We start from the raw sequence: 9,926 nt of genomic DNA, 5'->3' as shown, positions 1-9,926 counted from the left end.
AAAAAAATTACACATAAAAAAAATCATGATTTTTGTTAAATGGGTGGATCATTATTTATATGATATCGCACAGGAAAGAAAATTTCTGCTTTTACAATTATCTAATTAACTCTATATACTCATTTTTTTATATTTTTTTATATGATATCACACATTCGTAAAAAAATAGATAGTTTAAGATGCAAAAAAAAAATATTTACTTAATGAATATAATATGAACGAATATTATAAACACATCATTTAATAAAATAAATAATTTAAAACTGAAAATTCATATCCGCGCTGGTGCGCGGGTCAGGGTCTAGTATAAAATTAAAAGTAAGCTCATACATTCAGCCCAGTTAGAAACTATTAGAATAAAAACTCGCAAATTATTTACCTGGTGACACTTGTCATCTTCAGGTGCTTCTATTTAATTACCTGGTGACACATGTCGTCTTCGGATACTTTATATATATAGATAGATATAATAAGTATCTATTAGTGACTGTTCGTGTTTTATTTATATTTGGTAAAAGGAAAAGATACGAGGAAGACGAGTTCTGCACCAGCATCGACCGACGCTTGATCACTGTCGCCTGACAGAGCATCATAAGTATCGATCGCCACTTAACTGTGTTGATCGACACTAACCTCAATGGCAAGTATACTCGCGAAACCTTGTTCAATTTAGTGCTTATGGTTTATTTTCCCATCAATCTTAGACTGTGTAACACTGGTGACAGTGTTGTTTAAGTCTAGGGGAGGTTCTACTAATATTGTGTGTTTAGTTAGCTATTTAGAAAAAAAAAGATTCGAGTAGACGATTGTCCAGCATATCGACCGATGAGAGCATGTCGATGTCGATCGACAGTACATTACCTGCAGCGACCGATGGTATCTCCTTTCCATCAATCGACACTTAATCCGGTCAGGTATATCGTTTTCCTTGTTAAAATTGGGTACATATGTTTATGTTCTCACCAAACTTTGACTGGATATACATTGGGGACAGTGTAACTTAAGTCTGGGAGGAGGTTTACTGATAACTAGTTATTGTGAGTCTTATCAAATGCTTTTAAAAAAGGTTTTATCGAGTCAAGAAGGGGATTATGATCAAATAAAATTTACTTACTATCTAACCGCTCTCTAGCACCATTCTTTGAGGTTATTGACTGCATGGTGTGCTGAATGGAAACACCAAAGTGGATCACCTGCCAATAACATCCATGCTAGCTGAGAAAGTCTGAAGAAACAGAAACTGACTTCCAACCTTAATCAACTGAACTTGCTTGTCTTGGAGTTGGGTATACATCGGATCAGATTCCTCTTTCAGGTCTGAAAGGTGTAAGTCTGTAAATTTTTGGTTTCCTTCTCTCCTCTCTTCGGTATCCAGAAAGAAAGAAAAAGAAAAGATTGAAATGAATTCATGCGGTTCAGAGGGATAGGAGTGTCTCCGCGACCTCATTATTCTTCTCTAATGGAATGATCACACATCGTTAGAAGCGAGGGGTAGGTACATTGCCGATGACCCCACTATTCGCCTACACTTTGCCAAGAAAAGAAAAAAAAATGTAAAGAAAAATCGAAAAGAAGATGAATAAGATGGAATGCATCAACATCATTGTTCATTGGACTTGAGATAAAATGATTCAGAGAAGAGAGATATAGGCAGAAAAGAAACCAGAATAAGACTACCTGTTTACTCAGATACCTGCTGGGGTAAGAGTTCATGTGTCCTTTGATCGATACTCCCAAGATTTTAGCCTACACATTTATATGCAGAAATGAGGTCAGTAGAGGGATATGTCAGGCAGAATCAGCTAAGCTGTGGGCTGGATGGTTTGGTTGCTAAGCTAAGGTCTAGTACATGAAGTGCCTCTAAAGTTGGCACTGATCTGATGTGGCTTGCAACATTGCAGAGGTAAAAGTAGGAAGTTTAAAATCGTGTGAGTCCCTGCTGTTTTCAAACCTCTTTCACATGACTACTCTATGTTTTGCTTGAGGACAAACAAAAAGGGTAAGTCTGGGGGAGTTGATATATCATGGATTTTACCCATTATTAGCCATGGTATATAGGTGTTTTAAGATATATTTACTACGATTTAAAGTCTATTTAGAGTGTTTACAGGTTCAAGGACGATTTGGAGGAAAATAGTGATTTTGGTGTCTTTTGGAGCCTTTTGAGTGTAGAGCTACACAGACGCGTCAGATTTTAGCTATGGATGGAAACTTTCCTACCGTTAGATTGAGTCCATATTTTAACAGAAGATAGAGCTTTGAGTTAGCTTTCCAATGTCGTCGGTTTGAGGTTAATCAGCATCCTGTAGCAGACGTTATGCATGTTTTACTGAAGAGTGGTCAGTCTACCTCGCGAGACGAAGCTGTCGACGGAACGAATGGAAGTCGATCGACGGTGCATCCTTGCCATCGATCGACGGTGATGCCAGAATGCGGACCGAGCATATTTTATGACCGACTGAAGCCCAGAAGCCACACTAAGTTACCAAAATACCATCAATGACCAAAAACCCTATTTATGTTATTTCTAAGTCATTGTTGATGGCTACGCTTTCTTTACTTCATTATTCTTGTTTTAGGGTTGGAGAGAAGATCAATTCTCCTTCAGAGAATGATTGGAACTCCATTGGTTTTATATTTTCTTTCTTTTCTATTATATTATTCAGACTATGATTTGTGCTACTGCTTGCATGTCTGAGTAATTCATCTTGTTAGGTTTAGGGATTTCATGAGCTTAGGTGATTTGAGTTTTAATGAGGTTTTAGATGATTTTAATGACTTGGAACGTTTAAGGTGATTTACTTAAACCACTCTAGAACCATGATATTTGATTTTTAATTTTTTTTTAACTAAAAAACTTCACCCAAACACTCTAAAATCATTTAAAACTTTAAAAAACTTAAAATATTATCAATAACAGTGGATTTCAGAGTATTTTATAAAATGTCAAGATCAATAACAATAGATTTTAAATGATTTTTAAAATTCATGTTTGAATAATAATGAATTTATCATTTTAATACAAATCACCTAAATTTTTTAATTGAATACACCCCTTTAAATCTGATCTAAACCGGAAGCATCACAACATCAAGAAATCCGGAGAAGGGAAAAACACGAAATCTAAGATGATATTTGCTTGAGCCATCATATATATCCAGTTCTAGCAAACCATAGTATTCTAGAATCAAGTGTTCTGGGATACACTTGCAAGTTACTTTTGTTAATCGGCACAGTTACTGCGAGTTACTAGCCATATTTTCATATATAGAAAACACGTGATTTAGAAAACGGGCTTTCAATCTATACTATTAAAACAGAATCCCTACTAGGATTCTACCATTGATTTTCAACTTATTTACAATGGTATGCCATTGCATTTAATTCTATTATGAATATTATTTATTTAAAATAGACAAATGAATATTTGCTATATATATGGTAACTAATCTTTCCATATTTTTGTAAATGATAATAATTCTAATTTCTATGCAATCTATATATTTTATTTAATTTAAATATCGAATACTCTAACCGTTGGTGGTTATACTAGAATAAGTTTTATCTGAAATATTTTTAAATTAAATTTATTTCCATTTTAAATTGATGTTACATAAATTTCCTAAATATATGTGTTTACAAAACTAACATTTCACATAAATCCTAATTAACAATTTCTAATTATCTTTAAATTAATATTTAAAAACTTAAAATAAAATTGATTTTTCTAAACAAACCTATGATTAATAAGTAGACATTTTTACAAAAAAATTCGGTTTATTTTATCAAATATACAAAATATTTATCAAGTAGAAGCGGGTTGAATAAATAGATTTTTTATTTCTTTTATGAATTAACAAACATGTTAATAATTTTATTAACAAAAATATTTCCACGTTTTGAAAGCGCGGATCAAAATCTAGTTGTATATTAAATTGATTTGATTCATTAAACATTAAATTGTTAATAATATAACATATTCTATCGTTTTAGTTGTTTTTATTACAAAATTCTGAACATGAATTCACACAGACCGCAGCTTTCTCCATATCTGTCCATAAAACACAACCACAAAAACATATATATATATATATATATATATATATTGTTTTTGTAATATTAATGGATAATCATAATATCGCATAAGAATATATTAACCAATTCATTATCAGCTAGAATAAAAGTAAGGATAGACTTACTTTGATTTTCAGTAAGAGCACAACGATAATTAACACAACCCACTTGGCAGAAATAGTCAATTTGGTTGATTGTGTCTTGTTTTACATAATCAGGCATACCACATTCCTTAGCACATTTGAGGTCACATTTTTTAAAGTTTAGAAGATTACGTGGATCAATAATACACAGTTGATCACATTTAAAAAAGCATAATGCACGCGATATTGGATCAGACGCGTACACCGATTCAGTTAGATGGTTTCCAATTATTAACATCATCGCTACCAATAGGACCATTTTTGTGTTCTCCATATCTTTGAGAATTTTTCTTTTGTATAGAAAGTGATTGTTTCATTGGTAAGTGTATTATTTATATATGAATTGTGATATATATTATATTATACTAGTTAGAATTTATCCAAAAGATTCCTAATTCATAAAGGAAACGTATCTCCAATAGTTAGATAGTATACCTAATATTTGACCAAAATATAAAAGATAGTAATCTTATATAAATGACAGATTGGGTATACTATCTTTTGTCTTTTTTTATCAAAGATTGGATATACTATCTAACTATTGGAGATACGTTTCCTATATGAATTAGGAATCTTTTGGTTAAGTTCTAAATAGTTTTATATAAGATTTATCATATTTAAATTTTCTTCATTTGTAAATTTTCAATACTAAATTGTATATATGTTTAATATAACTTACAAATTAGTAATCATTTTGATAAGTTCTAAATAGTTTTAGGTAAAATTTAACATAATTAAATCTAAAAACGAGGAAGACTTTCTCTACCGAAGGTACCCATATAAAATTAAAAGCAAGCTCATATATTCAGCCTAGTTAGAAACTATCTGAATAAAAGCTCGTAAATTATTTACCTGGTGACATTTGTCGCCTTCGGATGCTTCTATTTAATTACCTGGTGACACATGTCTTCGGGTACTTTATATATATAGATAGATATAATAAGTATAGTTTAAAGACATATTGTTACTATATTTTGGGTTAAATGTAGACTTGAAACTGTTATGGTATTATGTTTGGTTGTAAAATAAGTCTTGCAAGTTTGGAGAAACTGGGTCAAGCATGGCTGCATGGGTGGCGAGCTAGAGGTCAGATATGAAGCACTACCATTATTAATATTAATGCGTTTTTCAGACTGGACCTACGCTTTTCATTCATGTCTCACGTTAGATCTAGTCGTTTTATATGGATTCTTTAAAGGCGCCAAATTTGAGTGTAAACGCATTTTTACAGAATGCTAGATTCTAAGCTTTCGATTGTTCCGAGTCTCTATCCGAAAAATTAACCAATAGATTAAAAGCCTCTGGATCACGTTTTGTTGCCTTCTCAGTCCTCGTATTTGTTTGATTGTAGCAAGTAGTCAATTTATTTGTATGGGTCTTCGTACAAAGAAACAAAAGGTATTTAATATTTTTGGTGCGGAAAGGTTTAATAATTTTAAAGGTTTAAGAACTGAAAAGGTGGAGCAGTAAAAAAAAAGAACTGAAAAGGTGGTAGATGCAGGCCAAAGCAGCGAAGCCTCATAAACTGACGACGATTTTTTTAAAAGCAGAGCAAGTTGGATGCAACTGCTCTAATGTCCACGCACCTCCTTCAAAGCTATAATCCATTTACTTTACTTTACGTGTATTTGTGTTTACTATTAATCAAAAGGTTGTAAAATAATATCCATGGATTAGAGATCAGAATATATTCAGTTTTATTTTGAACCACTTGATTTTGAATTCACAATTTGGCTTTCTACCAAAACGTTTCGAGTTGAATTGATTGAGCTACCATTATGCCAAACAAAAAGAAAAAAAATTGATTGAGCTACCAATATCCAATAGCTTCATAGTTTTATTTATTACATTTTCTATACATGTTATAAGTTTCTTGTGAAATTTGCATGAAAATGAAGAGAACACAAATTAATATGGAAATGATTTTTATAGATATGAAATCATTTACGGTATATAGTAAAACATTAATCAACATGATAATAATAAAAAAGAATGTATATAAGCTCTCGAATTTACAGCCTTTGAGAGGCGATTGAATCTGACGTGCCATTGCCAAAGAACCGAATCGTCGCTTGCTTGGGTGGAGGTGTGGACCATGGCGAGCCGATGTTGATTGAAAGTGCTTCTTCTCTTCTCCTTGCAGATCGTGTGACCTCTGGTGTGGAGGTTACCTAGGAGAGCTTTTAGCTTTGGTGGCTCGTCAGTCGAAAAGATGCTCTTTGTTACGAGGACGACATGGAAAGCTCACCGGAGATTGTGTGTTAGTCATCGAGGCGAAGCTTGTTCGATTGCTAAAGAGGGTGATAGTGTCACCGGATCTACCTTTTGAGATGGTGATTTCCAGAAGTTTGCTTCTTTCTGGTCAGTCGCTTCTCTTCGTCGCTTGAGTGAGAGGTTGCATGCAGTATTTCAGGGGCTGTGGCGGTGGAGTCTCGAGCAGTTTTCGGTGACTCAGGGCCGATCTGACTTTTTTTAAAACATGTAATGCATACACTCAAATAAAAATTTATGCTCTCATTCTTCATAGAATTTTTTTATAGTGTCCTACGTACAAACAACTAAAATTGTTGTATAAAATCAGGACGTTCTAGGCGGCCGGTTCCTTTGTCTATGCCCCGGACCGGGCGTGCCCGATGTTTAGGTTTTTAGTGTTGGTCTTCGATTAGATCCAACGTTTGTGGCCACATGACATTTTTGTGGGCGGTTGATCTAATGGTAACTGGCGACAGTGGCGGAGCTACAGCTTGGTGAGGGTGGTCATATGGCCCATATGAAATTGTATCAAAATAAAATTTTCCTTGTATTTTACTAATAATTACTAAAAATTTAACATATTAACCCATATATCATATGTTTATTATGCATTTGACCCCTGTAAAAAACCGAGCTGGCTTCGCCACTGACTGGCGACAGAGCGAACGCTGGCTTTGGACACAGATCTAATGGACATTCCCCGTCTTTTTTCCATGTCTGTTTCCCTTTTCTGTTTGTTTAGATCTAGTAGTCGATTAAGCTTATGCATTTTGTAATCTAGAAATAGACGTTTTACGGGTTAATCGATTATGTATAAAATTTGGATTCCCGAGTAGAGTTGATAAATAAAACTTAGGGTTATTGGTAAGTCAATTTCCATGAACTTTGAAAATTTTGAGATTCCATTGTTATTGGTTTTTTAATTTCAAAAATCTTAATAGAATACATTGTTATTGGTTTAAATTTTTTGAAACCTATTCAAACCTCTTGTTATTCAAAAAGTTTAATTATTATTGATTTTTTAATTCTAACTAAAACTAGTGTTATTGGGAGATGAGTTCTATTTATTTCTATAAGACTCAACTTTCAAAATATCATATGTATCTATGTGGTTTTTAAAATCCATGTGATAAAAAAACTAGAAAACAAAATAATTATACTTACCAAATATCTATTGCACTTTAAATCCAAATTATTTTTATATTGTTTTATCAGTTTTGAATATATAATTATATTTATAACTATAAAATATTTTAAAATATTTTTTAAAAAATAGTTTCAAAAAGCATTTTTGAATTTTAAAAAGAAAATTTGACAAAAAAATTGAATTTGTTTTTGAAAAATTACTAAAAATTATAAAAATTTCAAATTTAAAAATATATAATTCGAATTTTCTTAAAAAAATATAATTATATTTTTTATTATTTATATATCTATAAAGCAAGGAGTAAAATAGTCTTTTATATTTTTAATGAAACATTTTTGGCATTTTCTTCTTTGAATGCTCTTTTGTGACAACTTAAAAGAAACTATTTAAGAGAATTGCCCAGCTTTGTGGGTATCACTATTATAGTATTATTATTTTAACTAGGAGTATAGCCCCCGCGCAAGCGCGGAGCCGGATATGTTATTGATCGTTGTGTAGTTTTGTGTACGGAATTTTGTCGTTTATTTTTTTCCACTTTTGTTTTCCCGTGTTGTATATAATGGTGATGAACATAACATTTGGAAGTCACACAGTTTGATTAAGTTGATATAAGAATGACCGGCGAATTCATATGCATTATTTTCGTAATGATTTGATCGACCATTAGCGTTATTAGCGCTTTCATGCTCGAAAGATAAAGTTTATGAAGTTGTTTAGTATTTACTTAGGAAGTTATTAGTATATACAAATAGCGTAAGGAACAAAATATAAAATTTGAATTCAAAAAATTAAACAATTTATCGAACAATAAATTAAATTATTTTCTTATTTTACCTAAATTAATTTCAAAAATATAGAATTGTAATAAAATATTTTTTTAAAAAAAATTAATAACTCTAGAAAAATTTATAAAATTATACGGTTGTAAAATTATTTTTTTTTAGAGTTTTACTCGACTTTGTTAAAAATAGTTTATGGTGGACAAAAAAAATATCAGAAATAGGTAAACCAAAAAAATACACCACTGAAAAATCTTGTATGAGTTAGAATCCGTCGACGTTTCATTAATAATCCAAAATAGAAATAAAATCTCTGAACAGAGAAAACATGCAAGGGAAAAAATATCCAAAGTTTATGATGGAAAACAAAGATAATAGCAGTTTTTAAAAATGCATAGAAAAGACGTTGAGGGCTGATAGAAATATAATAGATATTTCCAATCACTGACGGCAGTGCTTCCGGTTGTTCTGAGCATCTGAAATCTCTGGAGGATCTACTGCATCACATTCCTCATCGACTTTTTCATGGGTACTATGTTCTAGGCGGAGAAAGGTGGCGGGGACAACGACCGATTAAACAACAACAACACTGGAGGCTGACATCTTCGAAGGTTGGCTAAAAGCTGCGACAGTTCAATTTAGGAGTAATTTAATAAGAGATATGGGTCTCAAGGTTTGTTTGAGGAATTATATATACTGAGACGGATCGTTTCAGAGGTGAAACGGTACCATAACTGATCGTTGGAGATATAGAAAGGTGAAGACGAAAAGTTTCAATAAGCTAAAAGGGTAACGCTTCGGTTTATCGGTGGAAACAGAATACTATAAAAATCCTAGATACATACAAAAGAGATTTAGCCCACTTATAAGTTTTATTGGGCCAGAATGCGGATTTTACTAAATAGGTTTCGATGATCAAAGTTACACGTGAGTATTGAAACATTACAGTTATGTGTGAGATCCACTGTAAGAAAACATTCGTAAATATATATTAATTTCGGTAATCAATGTACAAAGTATCCTTTAGTTTAGTGGTATAAATGTTGGTGTTAATATCACAGTAACCCGGGTTCGAGCCACAGACTTGATATTTTTCCACACTTTTTAAAAGTGGAGTCCACTTACCTGATGACGTGTCGCATCAGGAGTGATGAAACTGGCTCATTATAATGTAGATTTGAAAGAAAAAAAATAAATAGTCATGCTATATGATTTAGAAAAAAAATAATTATATACTACCTCTGTTTCATAATAAGTGTCATTCCAACATTTTTTCTTGTTACACAAAAAATGTCACTTTAATATTTCAATGCAGATTATACTTACTTCCAGCTGAAAATTAACTGCAAACTTCATTGATTTAATAAATAATTTTATTTATCTCAAATACTATTGGTCAAAGAGGTGTAATTAATAACAACTTACATATATTTTAGCAACTTTCTTAATCTGTGTGAAAAATGTCATAGTGACACTTATTCAGAAACAGATACTTTACAAAAAAAATGAGAGAAAATAGGCAATACAAAA

The sequence above is a fragment of the Brassica oleracea genome, chromosome C6 (genome assembly GCF_000695525.1).
Source record: "Brassica oleracea var. oleracea cultivar TO1000 chromosome C6, BOL, whole genome shotgun sequence".
NCBI classification, from domain to species: Eukaryota; Viridiplantae; Streptophyta; class Magnoliopsida; order Brassicales; family Brassicaceae; genus Brassica; species Brassica oleracea.
The sequence above is the reverse complement of the archived record's forward strand: the minus strand, read 5'-3'. Positions refer to the sequence as shown.